This window comes from Xyrauchen texanus, chromosome 42 (genome assembly GCF_025860055.1).
Source record: "Xyrauchen texanus isolate HMW12.3.18 chromosome 42, RBS_HiC_50CHRs, whole genome shotgun sequence".
NCBI lineage: Eukaryota > Metazoa > Chordata > Actinopteri > Cypriniformes > Catostomidae > Xyrauchen > Xyrauchen texanus.
The window spans coordinates 21164498-21192374 of record NC_068317.1 but is presented as its reverse complement, the minus strand read 5'-3'; the positions used below and the strand labels follow the sequence as shown (position 1 = coordinate 21192374).

The 27877-nt window shown below is 38.6% G+C and overlaps 1 protein-coding gene across 2 annotated transcripts in view; it reads left to right on the top strand.

The window, feature by feature from the left end:
* LOC127634829 (catenin delta-2-like) overlaps window positions 1-27877 on the top strand; it is a 422761-nt gene that overhangs the window by 197990 nt on the left and 196894 nt on the right. The gene's annotated exons all lie outside the window — the stretch shown is intronic.

Below are 27877 nucleotides of genomic sequence, written 5' to 3'. Positions count from 1 at the left end.
GTTATTGCTCTGCTGTTTTGGGGTCTGTGAGGAAAAGGCACTGTAAACAGTGGGTTTCCAGCCGCTGGTCTTCCATTGGCAGTAAATAATATGGATGTCCGTGCCCAGTTCTCTCTCTCTCTCTCTCTCTCTCTCTCTCTCTCTCTATGGCTACAGTTTCAGTAAACTCTCTCTGGCAAAACAATATAGTGTATTATAGTTTTATGTTGGAACATAAAAAATGAGAAACTTTTAGGATAAAGTATGAAATTATAAATAAGAGTTCCTCTACGGGTCATGGAGAATCTGGAAATATCATATATATATATCATATGTAGAAATATTTTTAAATACATTTAGGGATGGAAAATATCTAGAGAAATGATATATACATGTATATATAATTTCTCTAGATATTTTCCATCCCTAAATGTATTTAAAAATATTTCTAAATACTTTCACATTTATTGAATTATTTTTTAATTAGAATTCTATTTTATTTATTCTATTTAAATTCTATTTAATAAAAATTATAAAAGTATTTAAAATATATTTTTTAAATAAACAAACTGCTGAGGGGACCTGGGTAGCTCTGCGAATGAAGACGCTGACCTCCACACCTAGAGACCCAAGTTCGAATCCAGGGTGTGCTGAGTGTCTCTAGCCAGGTCTTCTAAGCATCCTAATTGGCCCGGTTGCTAGGGAGGGTAGAGTCACATGGGGTAACCTCCTTGTGGTCACTATAATGTGGTTCTTGCTCTTGGTGGGCACGTGGTGAGTTGTGCGTGGATGCCTCGAAGAATACTGTGAAGCCTCCAGACGCGCTATGTCTCTGCAGTAATGCTTTCAACAATGATGGTCTCAGTCGTGGAGGCAACTGAGATTCGTCCTCCGCCACCCGGATTGAGTCGAGTCATTACACTACCACGAGCATTGGGAATTGGGCATTCCAAATTTGGGAGAAAAGGGGAGAAAATAAAATACACAAACTGCTGGAAAAATCATGGAAAGTCATTAAAATTATAAGTAATCGGTCATAAAATGTTTGAACCCTGACATAGTTATCAATAATCATTGATTTTTTAAAGCAGTATTGTTGATTTATTGGTCTGGATACAGATGGGGGTGAGGACCGGATGATGTTTGTCTTAAGCGGCATCTTTTACAGTATACCTGTACACACACATGCACATTCAGATGAAAAGTGGGAAAGATATTTAGTTTGTGTGCTAATCATAAGGCAGAAACAGAAAAGAAAGCCCTCTTTCCATTATGCTTGAACAGAGGGGATCAACCAGAGACTTAAGTACTCTCACAGTGGCCCTACTGTTCAGCTTCCATTTAGATTTACCATTGTATTACGTTAACACTTCCTTTGATGCTTCTTTAATTTTTTTGCTTTCCCCTGCTGAAAGACCATTAGACAAGCAGTTTAGTCCAAGACCACATTTGTCAACCCACTTTATTTTGATTTGGTGCTTTCTTGGTGGTGCACCAGCATAACGATTCTGGTCACAACCAAAACTTAGTTAGGATCTTTTTGGTTGAACAAGTTGGCCTTGTTGGTAGTTTTAAAGAGACAGTAATACAATATACAATGTGTTCTACATATCAATGTAAATACTTGTAAACAATACAAGTTATGTAACAATATGCATCATAATTTCAAGATGTTTATTGATTGAATAGACTGAATTTGAAAAAGATTCAAAAGTTAAAACCTGACCAAAATGAAGAAAAAAAAAAATAATGATAAAATGTCTTTTGTAAAATGTTGTATTTTTTAATTATACATATAAGGGTTGCCTAGGAGATTAGAAGGTCTCTTAGCTGAGGGAGAATTTCTTCTATATGTAAGCAAAATGGACATTGTTCCAGAAATATACCCATGTGATTCAATAAAATATCGGATCGAAATCAGAATCGAATCGAGAACTTGTGAGATCAGTTTGGGATATCTGTATATCAATGCCCAGCCCTATCACAAACCCAATAATGTGTGTGAATGTTCTCTTTTTGTACTTTGTTTAAATCCCCATGCCTCTCGCTCTAGAACCCAGATCAGTATTATAAGAATTATTAGATTTTATTCTGACAATGAGGGATGAGCTTTTGAAATGATTAAACATTGGGGTGTGTTTGTAAGGACTGCAGAGACATTAATTGAGTCTGATATTAAATATTACAGACAAAATTTGTCAGGGAAGTAGACAAAGAGATGCTGGGATTTAATGAATATCTCTCCACATGCTGAGATGAAGTAAATGATGAAGATATAAAAATGTGATGCCATGTAGAGAAGAGAGTCGGGTCAGATTCAAGGTTTTGGATGAGCTGAAACTGATCTGTAATCAGTGCAATAATCACAGAACTGCATTCAAAGTTGTATATACATACATTCAAGCAGAAGAGCCAGATTTAATTTTAACATATTTCATAGTTTCCAAAACAAAAGTTAGGATTTGTGCCTGAAATGCTTAAAAAAAGCAACTGAAAACAGTAATTGGACTCCAATTTGTACCGTATATGTGGAAAGTGCCATTCACACAAGCAGAGGAGCTTGCTGTGTCTGGCCATACTGCATTGAAATCTAGACTTGACCTTAACAGAGCACAGTTTAGCACTGGTCATTCCTGAGTGTGACGTCAGCATGGCATTTTGCTGCTTCCACAGTGGTAAAAACATCCAAAGAGCCATGAGAGATTTCAGCAGAGCCCTATTGCCATGTTATAACAGGCCTGTTGTTATGGTGTTGTATTCCCTGCTCTTGACACTCTGCTATCACAAGATTGTGGAGTAGCCGTAATACATACAGTAGTTATTCAGAAGTTTTTGAGTCTACTTGTGAAAGTGCTTGTGAAAAGTTTCATTTTTCTTATTTAATAATTGTTTGTTAATACAAATTATATTATCAGCATAATAATTTAGAGTGATAAGTTGAATTGATTATTTACACTTTCTTATTATGCATCATCAAAGCACATTAGCAAAAGACTAACTTCAAATGAGTAAAAAATTGGGATGTATTCCCAATTTTGTGCTTTGTAGCATCCCTCAGATTTCCTGCACTGATCATTCAGATTTGACATTAAAACCTTGGCCATTGTGGGAATTTGCACATTTTAGAGAGTTTAGAATAGATCAGCACAAAGTTTAGAAACTTGAGCACTAGGTTAGTGTAAATTACCTCAGTTCTTCAACCTTTTTCTGTCTTGGGTGAAACCTCATATTCAACTAATATTTTTCATGCAATTCAGAAAAACAAAGTTATTTGTGATGTTATTGTTTTTTCATCACCCGTACATCACCTGTCAGGCTCACAGTAGTTTTCAACAATACATTTTGGTTGCTGGTCACAGACCCCCTTTCACCCTGGGCCTTATTGCAGCAGCACACCCTGCATTGCCAGAAGTTACACCACTGACAATACTGATTTTGATACCACATCAAGTAAACATTCAGAAATGTAAAGGAAAAAAAAAATATGTAAAATAAAACTTATATTGATGTTAACATATGCATTTATTTGACTGCCATCACCTACAACTGTCATGGTCATTGAAAAAGCTTATGTACTGTAATGTGTCTGTTACTGTCGCTGTTGAACGGACAAGACACAGGTTTTATTCCTGTGTGAATTAGGAAGTAATAGCATTCACATAAACAATGGTAAGCATGATTTTCACGTTGCATTTTCGCTCAAATCACATTCTTACTCCACTGTCGGTTAGGTTTAGGGTTGGAGTTTGGGTCAGGGTCAGGGTTGTTGTGGCTGGTTGAGGGGAATCTGGCATCCTCGCAGTGAAACGGGGCTCCGTGATGGTCAGGGAAGTGTTCGTGGAATGGCCCAGGCATGACCGGGCTCTGACGGCCACATGTGCTCCCCTCCTTGGGGATAGGCTAATAATATTAGCCTAATAATAATAGTAATTTAATACATGGTGAAACAAGACAAATATCGTCTTGACATTGTCAAAGCCATCAACTATTGGTGTTCACTCTGACCATCATTGATCCCCGAGATCATCGTCTGTTGGCATAACCCTAATGTGCATTTCTTTCTATAAATTAACAAAATGTTCAGACAGTCTCCTTGCTGGTTTTTTATTACCGCTTTTGTCGGCATCGCTGCGGCTCGCTTCATGCGTGCGCTTGTAAAATCTATATTTTAAAGGCAAATTTATTCTTTCTCATCCCTGGAACTCCCCCAACATACATATATATATATATATATATATATATATATATATATATATATATATATATATATATATATATATATATATATATATTTTTTCTTTTTTTCTTTTTTAAGTAATTAAATTAATATCATAAACGTGTAACTTGTTGACTAACGGCTGAAACTAACAACTACTTGTCGACTAGGAAAATCTTTCGTCATGGGTAGCCCTAGTAATTTTTGTAATAGGAGCACACTATTCATTTTTGACAGTCATTTGTGTCCAACAACCCCTTTTAGCATGTGTGTTTGCATTTTTGACCAGAAATTGGCAAATGGAGTCAAAGAAAAACAGCACTTCCAGTTGCAAGTAATGGGAGTCAGAACCTTTCATTTGCATATTTATTTTTGGGTCCATAGAGTGCACAAAATCTGATGTTCAGTTTTTGATTGACAGGGTAAAATTATGAAGACAAGCCATCATTCCTTCAGTGAATAGGGAATTCAATGCTGTTGCTTGACTAGCATAGAGCGTATATTGAAGACTAGAATTGGCTTTCGGTGATGTAATATTCATCTAAACATCCATTCACTTTCTCTCTCATTCTGCCTTTGTCTTTCGCTGTTCTTACATCACAATTCAATGCATCAGAGCATGTTCTCTAACCACTAGGCCAGAGCTTCATAGTGCTATTGTCACATTACATGCATGTTTGGTTACTTTGCATTCTCATCTTCTCTCTAAATTCAAAGCAATTAATGTTCAGCATTTTTAATATCAGCATGTCTCTTCAAAATGTGCATTTTACTAAAATTTGAATTTCAGCTTATAAGAGTACACAAGCAAGCATATAAATGACCTCAAATCAAACACAGATGGACTAAAACCTCAAGACTCTAATTTTGTTTCCATGGGGTATTATATTTACTTATTTTGACAATGTGATCCTCCAAAATGCAAACACAACAAGTGAAACAGTTCTTCAGTTGAACGTCTGTCTGTTAGTGCAGTGAAGAACTTATTGACTGTTTAATTCGCTAATCTCACTGCCAATGCCCTGACAAAGCTAGAAGAGACGTTCTTTTGATTGAGCTCGATTGCAGTGTAAAATGTCCATTGATTTCTCTCTCAACCAACTAGATAATTCCACAGCCTAGTTGTAAATCATCCGGTCCTCCTCCTTCCATGCCTATTTCTTCAAAATGAAAAATCCCCAAACAGTACCACAGCATGCTTAATTGGGCAATTGGGGGTCATGCTGACTAATATATTCCACAAAACCATATATGTGCTTGGTCTGAGTGGCTTCTATAATTTTTATTATGTTTAAGAGGGCCATTCTGGAAGACATTTAAGACTTTGCTTATATATGTGTGTCAATATAAAATATTTGCAGCATTGTTTCTTTATAAAGTAAAGAAGGCATGCGTGTCTTTATGGGTTTAGAGGTTGATTATAAGTGATCTGCCCTTAATGGTCATGTCTGTGTTCCCCCTCTAATGGACTTGATGTCTTTGAGTAAACATCATTACTGCCTGCCTACCCATAAACTTGTTTTTACATTTCAAACTGCACAGTGGGTTTATTTACTATGCGTGTGTTGACGGGCAGAACTGCTGTCTTAATGGTGTTGTTTATTTGAAAGAGAGGAAAGGAGAGATTAATGACAGGCTCTTGAAGTGTAGCAGGCCATCCATCCAAAACCCATCCGGTCTGTCTCTGGTGCTGGAGTGTGTGACCTGTGTACTGCCAAAATGGAAAGCCAATTTGAATTTGGCAGTATCTTCAAAAAAATCATTTTTTAACATTTATCTTCCACACAACTGGAGATTGTGTGCACCATCATACAATGTTTTAGTCAGTTTTTCATGGATGTTCAAGAGCATTTATAAGCCAGTGTTGAGTAACTACACTGTATCTGTCTCTTTCATTTATCTGCCATCTGTCTGGATTGAGTGATTCAAGTTTTTACAACTGCTTCAAAGACCAGTGGAGTTTAGTTACCCCCTTCAAACCCTTCAGAGAAGGGGTGACATAAACTGTGATGAAAATGTTATTAAAATTATGAAATACTCTTTCCCCAGTTTATTTAACAATGTACACTGGCTGACAAAAGTTTGGAATAATGGACAGATTTTGCTGTTTCGGAAGGAAATTGGTACTTTAATTCACCAAAGTGGCATCCAACTAATCTCAAAATATAGTCAGGACATTACTGTTGTAAAAAAAAACAGCGCATCATCACTATTTGAAACAATTATATTTTTTTCAAATCTAGACAGGCCCCATTTCCAGCAGCTATAATTCCAACACCTTATCTTTGAGTAATAATGCTTAATTGCTAACTTTAACTCTAACAAGGATAGAAAGAGATGTGGAACTTCTCTGTTTGAGAAATAGACACCTCACATGTCCTCAGCTGACAGCTTCATTGAATTCTACCCACTCAACACCAGTTTCATGTACAACAGTACAGAGAAGACTCAGGGGTGCAGGACTTATGGGAAGAACTGCAAAGAAAAAGCCACTTTTGAAACAGAAAACCAAAAAGAAAAGGTTAGAGAGGATAAAGAAACACAGACATTGGACAACAGGTAATTGGAAAAGAGTTTTATGGATATTAAGCCCATTGAGCATTTGTGGGATCTGCAAGACTGTAAGGTGCATGAGAAGTTCCCGACAAGCCACATATATGACAAGTGCTACAGGAAGCGTGGGGTGAAATGAGTATCTGGACAAATTGACAGCTAAAATGCCAAGGATCTGCAAAGCTGTCACTTCTGCACATGGAGGATGTTTTATGAAAACTCTTTGAAGTAGTTTAAGAAGTTATGAACAGAAGTTTTTTTTTTTTTTTCAAATTGTAATAGCAATTTTTCATGTTATTAATGTCCTGACTATACATTATGATAAGTTGAATGCCACTTTGGTGAATAAAAGTACCAATTTCTTTCCATAAGAACAAAATCTGTACATTATTCCAAACTTTTGGTCACCTCTGTATTTTAATGCATTAAATAAATAAATGCATTAAAATATAAATACAACTTCAAAAATAAGTTAAATGTAATGTAGACTATACCTTAGATAGTGTAAGCGGTCCGTGGCAGCCATTTAAAACTGCTCATTATCATGCTGGAAGTCTGTTACTTCGCCCCCCTTCACAGGAGATTCTGAAGAGTTCTGTAATTCATTTGTATATGCAGAGTGATAGAAAATATGACTAATCAAATGTATTATTTTCACCATGGGGGTTGGCTGTCATCAATCTGCACCTTCACAGCTCTGAAGAGAAGCTTTAAACACAAGTCAGGAAAGTGTCCCTTCCTGCAGCCATTTTTCCGTCTCTACCTGAGGCTATGATGAACATTGGGACATGTCCATTTTCAGGCAGATAAACTGTTTTTAATTATGCGTTTTATTCAAACTAACGGACTAACAACTGACCGGTGCTGTGTGCAATCATTTATTGATTTATTGCCATGTCATAGAAACTGTGTTCTCACAATCACCGTGTCAACGGTCTCCATTGAGTGCAGCTCCCGAATAAAACAATGTTTTCATAATCTTTATCTGCCTTTGAAACAATTATTCTGCTGACATAATGTTGTCTAGGTGGGGTATACTAATAGTAAACCATTATACTGTATCATAGCCTGCTTTTCACAATCCAGTAAAATCCTGATCTATAAATTCAATGCCGATAGTTAAAGGATTTTAAAGCAATAGTTAAACCTGACAGTATTAACATGATATCACAATTAACCCCATCTGCATTTGAATACAAATTCCTGGTCTTATTGTGAATGATTCAACTGTGCATGTTTTCATTTTAATTATTTAATTATTTTAACTTGATATTAACTTCTTAAAATATATTAACTCAATCCTCCTCTTTAATAATTTATTTTAGCTGACGTCACCAAGCCAACTCTGCCTATTTTTTAACCCCTCCCCTTTAACCGCCTGTTATAGAGAGAGACCACATTTAATGATTCAGTAAATATTTAAGGAATGAATTTAAGTGTTGTCCTTTTTTTTGTCGTTTCAATCTGAAATACATTGCATTACGCTAATTTTTCGTTAATTTTTTGTTTCTCTGTATTTCCAGCAAAAATAAGTCAAGCAATCAGATGAGGACAGTGCATTGTGACAGTCCTGTCGCTAATTCCTTGTTTCACTCTCTGCTGTAGCATTACACATTCATCACACCTTTATTTGCTCTATCAAGGGTTCAATTTCTTCTGACTCTGGCTGAGATACAATGTCGGCTGCAGAGTGACTTTTGTTGAGAGTCGTTTAAGTGGGGCTGACACGACTTACCTGTGACACTGTGCTGTTAACCTAAACTGAGACTGAGGAACTGAGACACAGTATCTCAGATTATTTACAGCCACTGACCACATCTCTTCACATCAGCCTCTTTCTCTTAAAACTCTCTTTATTTCTACTCTGTCCTCTGCTTTAAGACACAGAGAAGGCCACTACTTCATAAATTAAACATTATGATAGCTGCATAACCAGGGTTTAAAATTTGCTAGGTTGTTCCTATGACAAAGTAAATATTTCTCTGTTTTCTCTTGTGCATTTGCATCAAACAGCGTATGACATTGTGTCACTGGTAGCAATGCAATGCAACGTCAAGATGCATCGTAATTTTCTTACTCAGATGTTGGTGGCGTAATTGCAGGAATGTGTCATATTTATATGTATATGTTGCAAGTTCTCAGTGTGACCATCAACTGTTCTGTAAAACCAAATTTCCAAAACCAATTTGCACACACATTTGTAACTTGCTCTGCGTTAATTTTGACTCTGAGAATACTATCACAGATATAGGCAGACAAACATGCACATTTAGGCACAGACACATTTTATTCTTTCACACATTTACTTAGTCTTCCACACACAGACAGACGCCCTCCCACAGCAACAGTCTAATAATTGTCAGCCAGACAGTGTGTGGGGACTGCCCTAGATTAAACCCAGCATACCTTTAGGGATCCATTAAAACAAATGTTACACTGCAACTGCTTTATATCTATATAAAACAACTACTCCCATATTCCCAATCTCAATGCACCCATGCTGTCTTTCTAAAACATCACATGCACACACTGAGGTTGCATGTGTCTTTCAGTATATGCATGTCTTCATGCTACAGGGTGCCACATTATATAACACTGTCACATTTAGTTAGAAGACTCTTTTGTAGGACATTAAAATATAGACTCACACATGCTCTAACAGCTCACATTGGACTTCAGTTCAGCTCTCTCTTCCTCTTATAATACTGTATATACTGAAGTTATACACTGTATATATACTGACATTTTTTTTTTAAATAAACTAGACAAACTTTGGAAAACCAATACTAAAAATAACAGTAAAAGAGTGAAAGCTAACTATAGGTATAATAAATATTGAAAAGGAAAAATAAAATAGATTACAAAATATATATTTTCTAAAATTGCTAAATTCCTCCCTCTAAATCTTCCTATCTGATAGCTAAGATATAATTTTCAAATAAACAAATCACTCTAATAAGTTAGTAAAATGAGATAAAGTATCCTTCTATCAGGAAGACTCGCAGACTTGAGTGAAATTTAAGATCACATGTTTCTGATGAATATAAAACAGAAATGTAATATCTCTCTTTGGCGTAAACCTGGTTGTCCGAAGAAGTTGTACTTGGAACCGTCATATCCTGCCGGATATAGGAGAAAGGGGTGAGGAGCCTACCCCCGTGCTGGACGGGACTCAACTGGTGGTGGTGGGGTGGTGGAGGTTGCCATGTTAGCACACTGAAACGCAATATGATTGTAATGAATACCTTGTCTTGTTTCACCGTTGCCCTTTGTTTACCATTTTTGTTACTTTTGTATTCCTTAGTTTTCACTTTTGTCCCTTGTGTAGCTCCATAGTCTCCCTGTTAGCGTTCGTGTTCTCTGTCATTGTTTTCACCTGTCCTCATTAGTTTGCCATTGGTTTCTGTTCATCACCTTGTTACCTTGTTTGAGTTCTGTTTGTTCATTGGCCCCTTTTTCCCTTGTTCATGTATTTAAACCCTGTTTGTTTGTTCAGTCTCTGTCGGTCGTTGAATTTTGTTGGATGTTCGTGTTCCCACCGTTCCTATGAATGTTGATGTTCGCTCCCATGCCTGTTTTCCCGTGTTCCCAGTTCCTGTGTTTTCGTGTCTTGTTTTCATTTTGCCCATCGCGGTAGTTTCATTTGTTATGTCTGTTTATCTCCTTGGTCAATAAACTCGCGTTTGGATCCTACCTTCTGTCTGCCTTCTCCTGATTACCCACATCGTGACAGAACGACAGACCTCAATGGATCCAGCAGCCCAACAGGCCAACTACCAGCTGCTCTGCTTGAAGCAAGGGGACCGACCGATTGAGGACCACTTCCAGGACTTCCTCGAACTGGCGTTTGTCTCCGACTTCCCGGACTTAATCCTGGCATCTTTCTTTCGGGGAAATCTGAATGCCTCACTAAGGGAGCGTTTGCCACCGGCGACGCTCGGCTTGACTTTGGAGGAGATGGTGGAAGAGGCTCTGCTGGTCAGCGGCTCGTCACTCACGGTGTACGTGGCAGAGGAGAATCCTGCCTCACCTCCCGCGGTGGCGACCTTCAGCTCGCCCTTGGCTCTTCCTGTCACGCCAGTCCCACCTGTCAACGAGGTCACCCTCACGCCAGTCGCCTTCCATGAGCCAGCGCGGTCCACTTCGTCTGCCCGGAGGAGGGAGAGAAGACGGGCTTTCGCCTCCCGGCCTGCGCCTGCCCCGGTCTGCGAGCCAGAGCCCACGTATGTCACTGTGAGCGAGCCAGAGCCCACGCATGTCACGGTGAGCGAGCCTGAGTCCTCGTCAGCCATGGTGAGCGATCCTGAGCCCTCGACCGTCCCCGAACCAGCGCCTGTAGCCTCAGACGTCAGTGAGCCAGTGCTGATAGCATCAAACGTCAATGAGCCAGTGCCTGTAGCCTCAGATGTCCGTGAGCCAGCGCCTGTAGCCTCGACCGTCCTCGAGCCAGCGCCTGTAGCCTCGACCGTCCCAGTGCCAGCAGCCATGACCGTCCAAGAGCCAGTGCCAGCAGCCATGACCGTCCAAGAGCCAGTGCCAGCAGCCATGACCATCCAAAAGCCAGTGCCAGCAGCCATGACCGTCCCCGAGCCAGCGCCTGTAGCCTCGACCGTCCCAGTGCCAGCAGCCATGACCGTCCAAGAGCCAGTGCCAGCAGCCATGACCGTCCAAGAGCCAGTGCCAGTAGCCATGACCATCCAAAAGCCAGTGCCAACAGGCATGACCGTCCAAGAGCCAGTGCCAGTAGCCATGACCGTCCAAAAGCCAGCGCCAGTGATCGTGCCTGTCCAAGTGTCAGCGCTCTCGAGCCGCCCAGAGCTCCTCCTCCCGAGCCTTCCAGGGCTCCTCCTCCCGAGCCTCCTAGGGCTCCATCTCTCAAGCCACTAGAGCCTTCCTGGGCTCCGCCTCTCAAGCCTCTCGAGCCTTCCTGGGCTCCGCCTCTCAAGCCTCTTGAGCCCTCCTGGGCTCCGCCTCTCAAGCTTCTCGAGCCTTCCAGGGCTCCGCCTCAAGTCTCTCGAGCCTCCCAGAGCTCCGCCCCTCAAGTCACTCGAGTCTTTTAGGGCTCCGCCCCTCAAGCCTCTCGAGCCTTCCAGGGCTCCGTCTCTCGAGCCTTCCAGGGCTCCGTCTCTCGAGCCTTCCAGGCCTCCGCCTCTAGAGCTGCCTACGGCGCCACCGCCCTCAGCTCCACCTCCTGAGCCATCCTCAGCTCCACCTCCTAGGCCTTCCTCGGCTCCGTCTCCTGAGCCCTCCTCAGCTCCGTCTCCTGAGCCTTCCTCAGCTCCGTCCCCAGAGCCTTCCAGGTCTCCGCATCTAGAGCTGCCTACGGCGCCACCGCCCTCGGCTCCACCTCCTGAGCCATCCTCGGCTCCGCCTCCTAGGCCTTCCTCGGCTCCCCCTCCTGAGCCTTCCTCAGCACCGTCTCCTGAGCTTCCAGAGCCTCCCTCAGCTCCGCCTCCTGAGCCTCCCTCAGCTTCGTCCCCAGAGCCCCTCTCAGTTCCGCCTCCGGGACCTGTCCCTGTCCGATGGCCACCTCCCAGGCCCCCCGAACCGGTCCCTTTTCCTTGTCTGCCCCTTGTTGCCCCCTGGACTGCCTGTCTGCCCCTCGTTGCCCCCTGGACTGCCTGTCTGCCCCTCGTTGCCCCCTGGACTGTCTGTCTGCCCCTCGTTGCCCCCTGGACTGCCTGTCTGCCCCTCGTTGCCCCCTGGACTGCCTGTCTGCCCCTCGTTGCCCCCTGGACTGTCTGTCTGCCCCTCATTGCCCCCTGGACTGCCTGTCTGCCCTTCGTTGCTCCCCTTGGTCTGTCTGCCCACCACAAGCTTCCCCCCCCCCAGTCAATGGACATTTGTTCTTCCTGTTTTTTGTTATGTCACTTTTGAGCATCTGGAATCCGCTCCTTTAAGGGGGGCTCTGTAATGAATACCTTGTCTTGTTTCACCGTTGCCCTTTGTTTACCATTTTTGTCACTTTTGTATTCCTTAGTTTTCACTTTTGTCCCTTGTGTAGCTCCATAGTCTCCCTGTTAGCGTTCGTGTACTCTGTCATTGTTTTCACCTGTCCTCATTAGTTTGCCATTGGTTTCTGTTCATCACCTTGTTACCTTGTTTGAGTTCTGTTTGCTCATTGGCCCCTTTTTCCCTTGTTCATGTATTTAAACCCTGTCTGTTTGTTCAGTCTCTGTCGGTCGTTGAATTTTGTTGGATGTTCGTGTTCCCAGTTCCTGTGTTTTCGTGTCTTGTTTTCATTTTGCCCATCGTGGTAGTTTCATTTGTTATGTCTGTTTATCTCCTTGGTCAATAAACCCGCGTTTGGATCCTACCTTCTGTCTGCCTTCTCCTGATTACCCACATCGTGACAATGATACATTTTGAGCAGACTTATAAAGCAATGGTTTACATGTGATTGGCTAGGAGTAACCTAGCTAATGGTGCGATGATGTACAGCTGCTAGTCTTCCCACTAGATCTACGCTGCACTTACATTTCCGTGATGTGGTTATGTGAGCCCATTCGAAACAGGATGCAAAGTTTAAGTCTGAGTTCAAAAGGTGCCTCCTCTTTTGAAACAAGTCACAGGTAAGTGGAGAAAAACATGTTCTGGTTCAATGATGTCTGTGTGCTCTACTTTTAGTACTACTGCTGTTTGGCCACAACTTAGTCATTAGTATCTGTAGACACTTCGATTGGTCATAATTTATCTGCTGTGTTCTCTGTAAAAAAAACTATAAAACAGTATGTATTATTAAAAGCACTGTACAAATCTATTTAATTGATACTGAATTAATGTCCACACTGTTTTGACCTTTTCCCCTTAAGGAAAGACAAGCACATTCTGCAAAGACACTCAAAAGAAAGTGAATTGCAGGCAGGAAAGATGAAAAACATAATACAGTTAATTTCAAATGAGATAAAACATCTCACTACTGTACATGTCTCATCTAATAATTATGGTCTTTCACTGTAGAATTATTCATTTAGCATCACAGCATGAAAACAGTTGAAAATATCATTAATACTCACAGACAGTTCAGGTAACACCATTCCTTTTTATGCTCAGTAGTAATGCCATTTCAAAACATGTGGAGCATTCACCAAAAAAAGATGCTAAATAGAAATGAACAAACTCTAAAAATGTCTAATGAACTTTCAGCACATGTACACACACCTTTTATTATTATTTGGATAACCATTAACTGCACATATTTTCCAGGAAAATTTTTAGACATCTTACAACATTTCAAAAAGCAAGAATCTAACCGCTTGACACGCAAGCAAGCAGTGCTACACACAAAACGCCAAACAATTGCATATTTGCTAGCTAACCGGAAATTCCGCCCACCTTGTGAAATACAGTGGACTCGCTGAGAATATTGTGGATTGAAGCCATCCAATTCCCTTCAATTGTGCTCCTTTGACAGACCAATTACTCATTCTGGTTTCTCTCGATGTCAAGTGGGTTTTTAAAATACACATCAAAACCCTTTTTAAATATCTGATCGAATTATGTTTGATATCAGGAAACAAATCAGCCATATTTTCCTTCAGGTATTTATATGTTCTTTATAGAGATTCATAAAAACACAAAGAGCCTAATTAAATATTTTATTTGTGTATACGTTTTTTTATGTATATGTTATTTAAATTTTTGCATTGCTTTGAGAAGATGTTAAGTTTCTCAATTATGAATTATTTATCTCCCTGCTTCTAATAACGTACAGATAATGAGAAACAAAATAAACATATTCAGAACATAAAATATATTCCTCAAAAGGCAATAATAACTTATATTAGTTTATTTAAAAAAATGTAAGTTATGTTGTTCTGTTGTGTATATTAAAAAACGATGTGTCTGAAACATTATTGGTGTTCTTTTCATAATTTTCAGATTTACCCACCCTTGTACATCTTCTAAAAGTGCTCTGCATAACTATCAGACAGCCTCTTATCCAAGTGAGCCTTAAAGTATCTTATTTAACAGTAGATAGCGGTAATGCGCTATTTTAGTTTGTGGTCTGCCGTTACAAAAGAAGAAGAAAGATGCTGCCTGATTCTGAGCAGCAGCCAGAAATACGCTGATCAGACATTTTTTCTGATAGCAGTTTGGATTCTACAAAATTAAGAAGGCAATTAGTTATAATCTGACCAACATGATGTAGTGTTTGGTCATGCTACACTGCTACTTGCAGGAAAAAGTAGCTTTCTACTGGAAAAGCTACACTGTTTTAAAAGTAGCTGAGCTATTGTCAAGCTACTGAAAAATGTAGTTAAGTTAGTAGCGATGCTACTTGTAGTTAGCTACTCCCCAAAACTCCCCAACTGAAGAGCCAAACGGCCTATGATATGTACGTTTCACATGTTTTTGGTACCATCTAGTGGTTATTTGTGGAAAAATATGTGGTTTCAATGTTTATATCGATCTATTTAAAATGGTGGTGGACTTGCGTGAAAATTGACTCTTATGTTGGGAAAAATATCCAATTATTTTAATAAAGTAAAGTAACAGTAATGATTATACTGTTACCAACATATTTTAAAATGAGTATTTGCTGAATATAAGCAACTTGTGCTTGGTTACAATTTTGTACATTATTTTATTGAAAAAGCCCATTGAAATCCATATTATCAAATATGATACAACAGGTTTTTACAACTTATCTTTTTTAAATGTCAGTATAGTGTTTGGTGCATAAAATGCACATGAGCTCCACATACAATATGATTAAAATTATATTTTAATCATATTGTATGTGATGTGCTGAATTGAACTGTGATAAATGTCAATCCATAATAAAAGACCAAGGAGAGGAAGTTGTTATGGCTAAACTCTCAAACATTTTGTATCTCTGAAAAGCCCAGGGATTCCTCGGATAATACCAGATGATTTACCACTGTAGCATGTGTGGGCTAAGTAAATCGTAAATAGCAAATGTCCTACACAAAAATTAATTGCTGGCCACAGGAGGATAATCTTTAAAGCCTAATGTATCAAATATGATACATAAACGTCATTTTTTATTTTGTACAATTTAATTTTATGGTTTGTCTAATGGTACTAAAAACAGAAAAAAAGTCTGACAATTCTTTCATATGCCAAGCTTTGCAGGGCTAAAGGTCTGACAGAATAAATGTCATGTATAAGAAACCAATGGTAACCTCTCTTTTATATTTAAAAACAAATACACATCAATTTCTGATTTAGATATTCCTGTGTCAGTTAAGCTGAACTATGTGTGTGAATTTGAGATGGCCTTGGTCTCTCCATTTTTACTGAGTAATGTGGATTTCACTAGAAAGAGCCATTTTGTGTAACGTGGTTGTGTGTGCATGTCTTCATTTCTCCAAAATAGTTCGAGTTGTTGAAATATGCATGTAACCTTGCTGTGGAAATATTGTTTTCTGTCGCCATTGACCAATGATTGTCTCCTAACTTTCTCTCTGAGTCAATGTATTTTTTTTTTTTTTTCGATACAAAGTACAGTGTGCCAGGCTGATTTTAATTGGTTATAAAGGGTCCAGACATTTCAGACTTGTCATTATTGCTTTAGCCTGATGCCTCCCCAGTGTTGATCCTGACAGATCTGGGTTGTCTTTAGAGTTTCAGGTTCATGTTTTTTTAGACTTAGATACTTAGATTCTCTTTTAAAAGTTATCCTTTTCCCAGAATGTTGGGAATGTGTATTTAACATACAGTACACTGCCTTTATAAACAAAATGTATCACTTACCATAAAGTAAAAAATCAGGTTACACTCTACAGTAAGGTTATTTTTGTTTAAGATTAGGCAATGCATGAAGAATACTTTTACAGCATTTGTAAGTCTTGGTTAATGTTAATCCATGAATATATATATATATATATATATATATATATATTTTATTTTTTGTTTTTTTAGATAATTGTTCTATGAGTTCAAAATGCATTAACTAATGTTTACATATACAGCTTTTAAAAAAAATATTCGTAAATGCATGTTGCCATTAACATTAATCAACATTCATTAGTGGGGTAAAAGGATTGTTCATTGTCTCTTCATGTTTACTGTGATGCATTTACCTAATTTAACCTTTGCAATCTTTTTGTAAAATGTTACTATAAATCTTGATAAAGAAACTGTAATAAGTATTGTTTAATAAATAGTAAACAATGACTTTTACCTAAGTGCCACGTGTTTTCTTTATTTATTGCATTTTTTATGTTTTAGGTGGTTTTATGCATAGTAAAGTCCAGAGGTGATTGATAGAGGAGAGAGGAATGGTATATTTGGAACTGTTGCAAGCCAGACTTGAAGTCACATTGCCCACATAAACACATGTGACAATGTGTCTATGTGCACTTACTGCTAAGCCTTGACTCTGATGATTCAGTCTATGGCTTTGCAAGCTTTAAAGAAAAACAGGGAGATGGCTGTGCTAATCCTCTTAAAATGAATACACCATGAGAAGAGTTGCACACCAAGGAAAGCCAGATAAGCTCATGCATCCCCAAAAATATTATTTTATAGCCTTCTCAACAAAATCTTCATACCTCCACTCATTTAAAGTTTACAGTTAAGGACACATATTCCATGGGAATGTAGCATTAGTTACCTAACCTTTTCTGTAGGAAGTAAGCAAGACTCCATGTGAATTTTCTTGTTGAATGCAAGTGCCCTGCTCAATTGAACTGGCAGCAGAAGGCAATTAAAGATACCTCTGCGTTAAAGGAATGGCCTCACTCTAATCAAGGATTCTGGAACAAGTCCACTGAAGCGAATTCCCACATAGACATGAATGAGAGGGTTTGTATCTTATTCAAGACATCAGAATGAGTTATCATTGCGCTTTGCCAGAGAAAAGATACATTTATTTAGTATTAGGACCTATCAGGATTGGATACCCCCTTTTAAACTCTGAATGTTGTTGTAATGGATGTTACTATACCATTTAGTACAGTCATATATGCATAACAAATGGATACACAGTCTTGCAGTAATTGTTATCGATTTAGTTGTGCAGTTTTACCGCAATTGATACAATTAATGTTGACTAAATATAATTTTGTCTCATTCTGAGCTCTGTCGAGCTTTATTGGATTTTGTAGGGGGGAAATTATGTTTTCAGGATGAAAGTTTTCAAGTGTAGCAGTTAAAATACAAGCAAATATCCATGCTGGAAGGCTCTGTAACCAAGCAGTGCTAAATCAGTGATGTAACTAGAGTCATGGAAAGCAAGCTGTGTTTGAGTCAAGAGGGTTTAGAAGGTATACAGATTCATCTAAAAGAATTACACTCCTCTTATTCTGTGTGGTGTCATGATGGACCATGGCCTGCTGTAACCTAAGCAGACACACACACACTTACAGACACTCATTTCAGTCAGTCAGAGGATCAAGGCAGATAGAAACACCACAGATGGTGTTGTGCATCAGGCTCGACCAAACTGAGGATTTGCAGGGAGAGAATTGCACAAACAGCACTCAAAGTTTACACCAGGATACACACAAGGAGTTTTCCATAAAGTTCAAAGAGGTACAGTCTCTAAATTTCCTTCCCTCAAAGGTTTCAGGGGTCAGGATGTTTTGATTAAAATAAAGCACTTTGTATTTCATAAAAATGTATTGTAAATTTTCAAGTTGGCAGAAATGATTTAAGGCTTGTTTAACAGGCTGGAGATTTTAATCAAAATGAAAATGAAAGTTTTGCTGCTTTTAGTCCAAATCTACAGTATTAGATTTACGGTCATCTCCTGTATATGCCAGTGTGCTTCTTAAGTTGACAAAATACATTTTCAGAAGATGTAAGCATTTAAATTCTGCAGTCTTGGTCTTTCTGCTAGAAAGACACATCACAAAGTCAAACTGCAGTAGAGAAAATGTGTCCAATCAAATGTGTTCTAGATCGAGATGGCTCCCTCACCATTAATCTGCTCACCGCACATGGCTGTGTTCTTTACCTACGCTGATGATTTCTTTGCAGGACACTTCAAAGAGAGTACAATCCATGTTGTGGGGCCTTTCCAAACAGAATTTCCAAAAATAATCATTGTAAAAGTGAGTTGTGACTGACTGTTATCACCTTTCAGCCACTGAAGCCCTCTGAGTGGAGGGTAATTGTCTTTGATGGGAATAGGGCATGGGGACTATCACTTCTGATTGGACGCTCTCTGATAGGAGTTAGACGTGATGAAAGTGTCTGGAGTTTATATTTAATGTAGCCATTTTTCAGAGGTTTTACAAGTTATCTTTCCTCTTTCTATTTAGTGTAATGTGATTCAAAACATTGATATGTTCTAATGGTTTATTTGCGTTTTTCTGATTCATCTTCACGACTTGCACAACAGCTCCAGCCTCATCATTAGTGTAGTCTACGATGCGCTGTTTTTGTTTGTAAAGTCAGTAAAAAAGCAGACGAACTAGGTTGAGCTCAGTTTCTGTACAGTTTCTCTCAATAACAGCAGCACGGTGGACAGAGGTATGTGTCTGTATGACTGCACTTATTGGCTGTATAAAAAAATGTCATGAGGTGTTCAACAAGTCCCACCTCAACACCACATCAGTGTAAAGTAAGCTGTGCTTTTCAAGGCACTTCACGGGGACTTTTAGGTTGATTTGCATTTGGGCTGAGGTGGTGTGCTACTCTGCTGATTTCTACCCTCAGGCTATTCCGTCTAGTTGGAGGTTATCAGACATGTTTGAAATTTCAGAGTCGACTATCTGCCACTACAGAGGAAATCTTGTATGTATAATTGATTGATCAAGCCAGAAAGTCATTTTAATAAAGGAGACCACAAAAACAAATTATAGCAAATGAAAGGCATTCTGATTGAATCTGACTGAAACATGAATCTTTGTGTCATTGTGGAAAAGAAGAGTGAGCTGGCCAGGATACACCAGAACAGCGAACAGGAGAGTCTTGTTTCTGCGAAATGAGGTTCTTTCCTGTGCAGCTTCCCATGACTCTCTTGAACTTTACTGTGTTCAAGATAACTGTGGTTTGAAATTAAGCTACCATTTTAGCAAACATCAGTGGTGCGATGGCTTAACGTGGAGCCTAATAATATAATTTTCTTCTTTGTGAATTATTAATTGAGGCGATTTCGTCCTCCTCTCCACTTCATTTTGAAACATTTAGAAGAGTGTAATTCACTGGTATCCTCATCAACTAATCTTACACTGGATAAATAGCAGGAATTGTATTATGATATCATATAATCCTATAAATAAACAGTCATATTAGTAAATGCCATATTTTATAAAATGAAATGGTATTTATTTAGTGAGAGTCTTAACATAATTGAGCGTGCATTTGGTGCAACTTCCACATGCGATAGTCTCCTTTTGGAGGTGTGTCAAACATATTTGCACATGTAGCTATTTGCACAGTTTTTCAAGTAAATTACCCGTAATATGACCACAATGCGCAAACGCAATTTCGTAGATTGCACCAGCAAAGTAGTGCCATCTTAGTAAATAAAGACCAAAGTGCTTCCATTCATCTACAGTATGTCTGTTTATATTTGTCATGCGTACAGGACGGAAAAACAAGCAAGTTTGTGATCGAAGAAATAATAAATCCATAAGTCAAAATAGTATTTGCAAGACAGCAGAAATGTTTAGTATAGAGTGAAAAAAAATAATAATTTGAATATAGCTTTTCACAATACAAATAATTCTGAAGAATGGTGCATTGCCAATCCCTAGTGAGCAAACCAAAGCTAACAAGTCTGTAGCAAGGAAAAACCCCTTAAGACTAAAAACAAAATAAACATATAAAACACTGGACTGAATGTTTCCCATAGTTATGATTCCTGTGTAAATGCATCATCCTTCTTATTGTAAAATGCTGCTTTATATGCTTTTTCTCTGGACGAAAAGTATAATTATTAGTGCTTGCAAAGCATCACTATTGTAATGTTTTGATTACAATTGTATTAACTTATGATAAATAATTCGTTTTTTCGTCTGGAAGCAATCTTGGGTCTGGATTTTTATTGTGGTCTGCTAATTGGTGACCTCTGCTATATGTTGTGTCATTCAAGTGCAGTAGCAAACATGGCAAACAATTAGTAAATTTCACTTTCCCATAATGCATCTCACTTGTCTTATTTCTGTCACTTGCATGCATCCCAGGATGCATTAGTCTCTGGCCATGTGCTCGCTTGATCTTGTCAACAGATTGCAATTAAAAGCCTCTTCACAGGTCTACCATCTCTCAATAATGCTGGTGCTTCAGGCCGCCTCACTCACTGCCATTTGGCTTCTGTGGATCCATCTGAACAGAAGGTGTGTGACAGCATCTCAAGCTGAAATCTGCTAGGCCACAGAGTTAAAGCCTGTTGAAATTAAGACCATAACAATAAGTAATAAAGTGTTATGTTGGTGTGATGAAGTGGGTTTCAGAGACAAGGTTATTTCAAATAATGTGGCCTGATGTTTAGTACTTTTATTAAAGTTTTATTATATACTTTTATAAGGAGGCCTAGAATTATTAGTTGCTCTGATGCACATTGGTGTGACTGCAGTGAAAGAGAGGGTTTGACAGATGAGGAAAAATCTTTTAGACATTGATTTTGTGAGGCTTAAAATTTGTATAATTTGGTGGCTCAGTGGTTGAGGCTCAGGGTTACTGACCAGAAGGTCGGGGGTTCAAGCCCCAGCACCACCAAGATGCCATTGTTGGGCCCTTGAGCAAGGCACTTAACTCCAGGTTGCTCTGGGGGGATTGTCCCTGTGATAAGTGCACTGTAAGTCGCTTTGGATAAAAGCGTCTGCCAAATGCATAAATGTAAATGTAAAGCAGCAAGACAAAAGATATATTTTTCTATTGGATCACATGTATCTGTACTCTAAGCCACTGTGTAATTTCTGACTTATTTATACAGTTGGTATCCATTCCTTCCATATCCGATAATATAATTGATATAATTGTGACAACACTCAAAACACTTCACACAGTGAACAGGGGACTCTCCTCAACCACCACCAGTGTACAGCATCCACCTGGATGTTTGGACGGCAGCCATAGTGTGCCAGTACGCTTACCACGCACCAGCAATTGGTAGTGAGGAGAGAGTAGAGTTATAGAGCCAATTAATGGATAATTAGCTTTTGATTATAAGAACCATTTCCGATTTAAACAAGTCAACATTTTTATTGTTCAGATGCTAGACTGACTTTATTTGTTTTTTCAACTGAGAACTTCCTCTCACATCTTCACTTTTGAGATCCTTGGTGGTAATTTTTTCTCAGACAGCCTGGCTCTAAATGTCTTGCTTTTAGAACGTACTGTACGTTGAGAATTTACTGTCTGTGATTCTTGAAGAAAAAACTGTTAGACGAGATCATGATATCTTTGTTGCTTTTTGCCTTACCCACAGGATGTCCCATAATTATTTGAGATTGAAACACCATATGCATAATACTATCTGTCACATGAAGATAGTTGTCAAACTAAACTCTAAAAGAGGTCATGACATGAGGAATCAAATTTTCCTTAATCTTTTGACATATAAGAAGCCATTGTACTATAAAAACTAACTGTAAGTTTAATAACTGAAAACTTCCTCCTTAATAGAAAAGGAGCATTTGTTTAAACCAGGCCCCAGAATCGGGCCGTTTGGAATTTGTGGAACTTGTAACATCACAAGGACCAAATACGTCTGCATATGACTGCCTCTTCAGCAAGACATCAAACCCTATTTTTCACCATTGCACCTCTGGCCCCATTTCACTGGTGCTCACTGCTCAGTTACACAGGTGAAGTGGATAGAGGGTCAGTCATTGGAGGTTCATCTACACCAGAGGGGACTTACACAGGACCCCTGCATGTGCTGGATTGACATTTTTTTCTACACTAGATGAACCTACCATTGTTATTCATCTCACACTGCTTTTAAAAGATGCATTGTCAAGTTATAACTCTAAAAATGAGACGGTTTCATTCAGCTGCGCTGTTTCTTGCTGCTTCGAAGCCATCCTGGACCATTTTTGCACCCATCTGTGCTATTTTTAATTGTTAGTCTTTTGTAAACATGCACTATATGGACGTCTTTGATCATTTCAATGTGTCACTTTTAAAAATGCATTTTATTCTGCTGCTGCCACTGACTGGGAGAAACACTTAATGTTCTGTGTGTAAACAAACACGGAGGATTTGTGAGATGTGAAGACCAGCTTCTCTGCTTTGGCCTGTTGAAGTGCCCAGCATCATCCTCATTCATTTTATTATGTTAGGGTTTTTTAGAACATTTCAGCTTGTTTTTTTGGCTGATATCAGCATGGATTGCTTGTAAACCAGTCAATACATGAATCAAGCTTTACAAAGAAACTGTAATTGAATGAGCATTATTAACCTGTTGATACACAAACCCCACACACCCAGTGGTGACATCACTCTGCTAACATTTAATATATAATTTACCTTCTATAAATGTAATTAATGTTAACAAATTACACATATTTTCAAAGGTCTAAGGGATCAACATTGATATCTGATCTCTGTTTCACAATAGCAATGCTCCAGAAACAGAAATGTAGTTATTTGTGCTAGGAGTATAAATGAAATCATGCAATATCAAAACGGGACTTCATTCCTTTGTTATGAATCCAGTTTGCCACACTTGGTTCAACTGTCCATGACAAGCGTTCATTGAAAAACATCCAATAGCACTTTTTGTCCAGAAAAGTGATAAATCTGAGAAATATTGATATATTCTCCATTGTTTACGAGATCTTACCCTTCGCCGTCGCTCTTCAACAAGCTATGCAATATGAGCAGCATTCATGTTGTAAAACTGTATAGTATCTTATATATTAGGGTCTCGTAAACAAAATGAACCTGTTTCCAAAGTCTATTTTTAAAAATGCAGCATAGATTTATTCATAATAGCAAATCAGTGCAGTCAGATTTTGTGTCATCTTGAAAAACGGAGCCTTAATTTTACTCTGTACCCTTCCAGTGATTTTACAGAGAAAAAAGCTTGCAGGAACCTCATTTTTTGTTAGATCATCTTCAAATTTGACACAGAAATTCTTTTGGAATTGTGGCTTTGAAGAACATCGTATTTCTGGGTTGTCTTAGTACATTTATTATTGTTTTTTTAGATTATAAAAAATTACTATAAACTATAAGCTTCATAACAGTGGGCATTTACATTGAAGTCTTAAAACCAAGTGGTTCAGACAGAGGCCCAGAGACAGGATGGAAATGTATTATATATTACTTAATTAATATGGTTTTAGTGCAATAAACCCCCAAAAACTTTACTAACATTATAAGTGGACCCCAGCAGTGAGCCCCTCCTCCCCTTGCAGATGTCGGCCATTCCTCCGCATCCAGGCAGCTGCTCTTTTGGGCAGACGGCAGTGGCAAGGACTCCACAACAGCGCATCCCTCCTCCTTCCCAGGCTTCGGCACCAATGTAACAGGGTTAAAATTATCAAGGAGGAGGTGGGAACCGGCTGAACAGTCAAAGTAATATTTTAATAAGAACTTAAACTAAAAGTAATAAACATAAACACACACAAGGCAGCTGCATTTATCCCTCTCCTCGGCCGATTAGCCTGATTGGGGGCCGGGCATGCTTAATCACGGCCCCGCCTGCCTCCTCGTCACAGTTCATAAATTGGAAAAAAGGTTTTGTGCTATATGATTGTTGTAGAGTGTATTCAGTGAGGACCACATAATAATCTGTTTATTGTCTTATTGTGATGTTTTGCCATTCTTTTCCCATGGCATTATACCTGAAGATTTAAAGGGTAGAGTGGTAGGAAAGACTTCCAGAGATTTTGGTATGGTATGTTGTCTGCATTGGCAGAAGAACCATTCAACCACTTTGAATAAGATCCAGCTCTCAGTTTCCAACCATATATGTAATCTTTTATTTACACGCTCCTGTGTACACTACATGCTGTATATAAAACAAGTAACATACTCAGCTTTAGTGTATCTGCATATTTAAAAGCAGTACTGAGTGAAGTTGCGTTTATGTTCACTGGTTTTCATATGTACATACTCATTCACATCTTCATACAAATACACATTCTACATCTTCTTTGGTGACCTTGTCAGTTCTTCTGTGTTCAGGAGTGACATGGACATCTTCCTTGCTGATTACAGTGGAATTGGAATTTCACCAAGGACACATTCTGTAAATATCAGCCATCACTCCAATGTCACCCCAGTCATTTCCATTCCTCTCTTTTATATTCTCAATTCCTGCTGTTTAATGCAGCCCTAGCATATATTGAATAAATAAATGCCTGTAATTGCCTGACAGTGGGGGACAGTGGTGGGCAGGGAAAGAGTATGTCAAATGAGGGGGATTGTTTTGTTTGTAACACTAGTCTTACATGGCCAGACCTTTGACTAAAACACCAAAAAGGCTAAGAACTGCCCTCTTTGATGTAAGTAAGAGCCATTTTACTGACATGTAAAATTATCAATCTCAGTTGATTTTGTTTTTTACAAGCTATTAAGGATAAATCTACAGTCAGCCAGTTATTATCAGAAAATCAACCATGACAGGGTGGACCTGACCATGTCTGGATTACCAAAGGGGTTTATTTTGAAGTAATGACTGGCTGATTGTAGATTACCCTGTTGTTACCCAGCTACTTAAAAAAAAAAAAAAAAAAGAATGAAATTGATATGAAATACCAATTACACTGTTACGTAAGAAGAAAGAGGCCACAGAGTCTGCAACTGAATTCTACCTCCAGTTTTCATGTTTTTTAGGCGTTTATGTTGCAAAATTGACCACCCGACTACAAATACCAATTGCAGTGTTGCTAGATCTCGCAAGAGAAACAAGCATCCTGGTCTGGAAAAACACGCTCTAAATAAGACATTAGCCTCACCAAAATAAGTGAAAATAAGCAATTAAATGTTTTTCTGTGTGGTGGATTTATCAGCATAGAAATCATATCAAGCATACAGTTAATTAATAGTTAAGTAAAATATAATTACAGATCTGCTTTTCAGTCAAAATCTGGCAGTATCAAATCTGTGTTAATGCATCATATCTAACATTAATAAAAATCTAACATTTCGGTTACTTTCTGCAAAAAATTTCATTCGTTTTCGATTTTCGTTTTCATTCCTTGAACCGTTTTTAGTCCCTGCGTCTGAATGCTCATTATTCAGCTTATTACAAGACTGCTTGCAATTCAGACAAGTAAATTGACATAATTTGATTTGATAGTGATATGTTGAAATAATTTTGTTAGTTTACTTGAAGATTTCAAAATGATACAAGAAAATAGGAAAGATAACTTGCAATAAACGGATGACAAATCACTTTATTCCCGGATGTATGGTCATGTACTGTCATCAGACGTCACTGGATGGCATGATTGACCAATCAGAACCAAGTACTGAAGAGAGCTGTGTAAAGGCCTTTTCCAACCAAACAAGATGTGATAATGAGAGGTTGAATCGCTGACGAATGGTCCTTTCCCATAGAAAGTGAAGCGAATGACTGGCATTAGCACATTCATGCCACTAAAATAGGTGGCAATAATCGACAAGCAATTTTACCCTGGTATGGTAGGTGGCTTATGTGTACACAGTCTGAGGAGTGATTAGAAAGAATCGAGTGTAAATTTTTTTTATTAACGGTTAAAACATGTTATCATTTGAAATAAGAGTGATTATATGCCACTGTATATGCAATGTTTGTTAAGTAAAAAATTTTATTCACTGCGTAATGCACACATACTGTATAATGTTGTAACAGATGTTGTGAATTTGAACTGCTGATTCTATCTTATTGCATGTGTATCTAAATTTGCTCAATACATATCACTAATTAAACGTGACTGCATTTAAAGGTGAAAGAGTCTATTCAATTAAAAAAACAACCCTGTATCGTAGTTTGATGGAAAGGAGGAGGCGAGAACCAGCTTGACAATATAAATTATATTTTAATTATAAACTGAAACAAAAGACACAAACACACACATGACGGACATGTCCGTAAACGATCTCTCTCTCCCGCACAATCCTCCGCAGTCGGCCTTTATCCCTCTTGGAGGCTTGATTAGCCTGATAAGGGACCGGGTGTGTATAATCACGACCCGGCCCCGCCGTCTGCCCTGCCACAAACACCTCATCCAACAAACTATCTTCAGGCTGACCCATTATTAGACACTAATACTTGCCAACGACAGCTGTTAAGGACTATTAACAATCTCACAGAAATAACGATTTTGAGGAGACAATACCACGTTTTTGGTATACAAATGCATTTTGATACAAAGACATACTGTGCACTGCAAGTCACAGCATTAATTGTATTAATATTTGGGGAATAAAAAACGTGTAAGATCCGTAAAGTTGTTTATTAAAAAGGTGATACAAAGGCAAATATTCAACAGTATATATTATATTAGAGTTATAATATAATTCACATAAGATTAAATGCAAATAATTTACATTTTAAGAGAACCATATGATAAAAAAAAACTTTGATGAAAAAAAATGTTGATGCAAATGAAGCACGCGTCCTCACTGCTTCAGCGTTTAATGTCGGTGGTCAAAACAACTTTCTGTGCTTTAGTGCCACATGTTCTGCTGGTTTTTGGGAACCGCAGCAGCTGCTGATACATGATTCATGACACATGAAGAGTGTACCCTGCTCTGATTGGTCAGATGTCCCAGATGTCCCAGTCTGTTGTGGTCTTCCGCTTAGTGTAGTGTTTGAGGGCAGGTCAAAGATGTTCGCGAGCAGCCAATGAAGACCAGAGGCAGGTTTTTTGTTACCAAATTACATAGGTTAGTACAGGAAGTAAGTCTGGAATTAATATCGACTCGTTTCAGGTGTTCAGAATCTGTTTTTTCTTTTGGGAGTCAATAACTCCATTTGAAGTGCACTTTGATTTTTGAAACTTTGAAGACTTTATTGCATTCAGAAACAGCTATATAACACACTATGTGAAAATATTTGAAAAATAGGTGCTCTTTAAGTAAAAAAAAAATGCTGAATATTTACAGATATAAATTAAGAAAACAAACAGATTATACAGTTCTGCTTGTGGATATCTTGTTTACTTGCTACTAAATGCCTCTAACAAAACTCTAAATATCTTTCAAAGATGTGATGTCACAGACCTGGCAAACCTTGGCAAATCCAACAGCAAATGTATTCCTAACAACCTG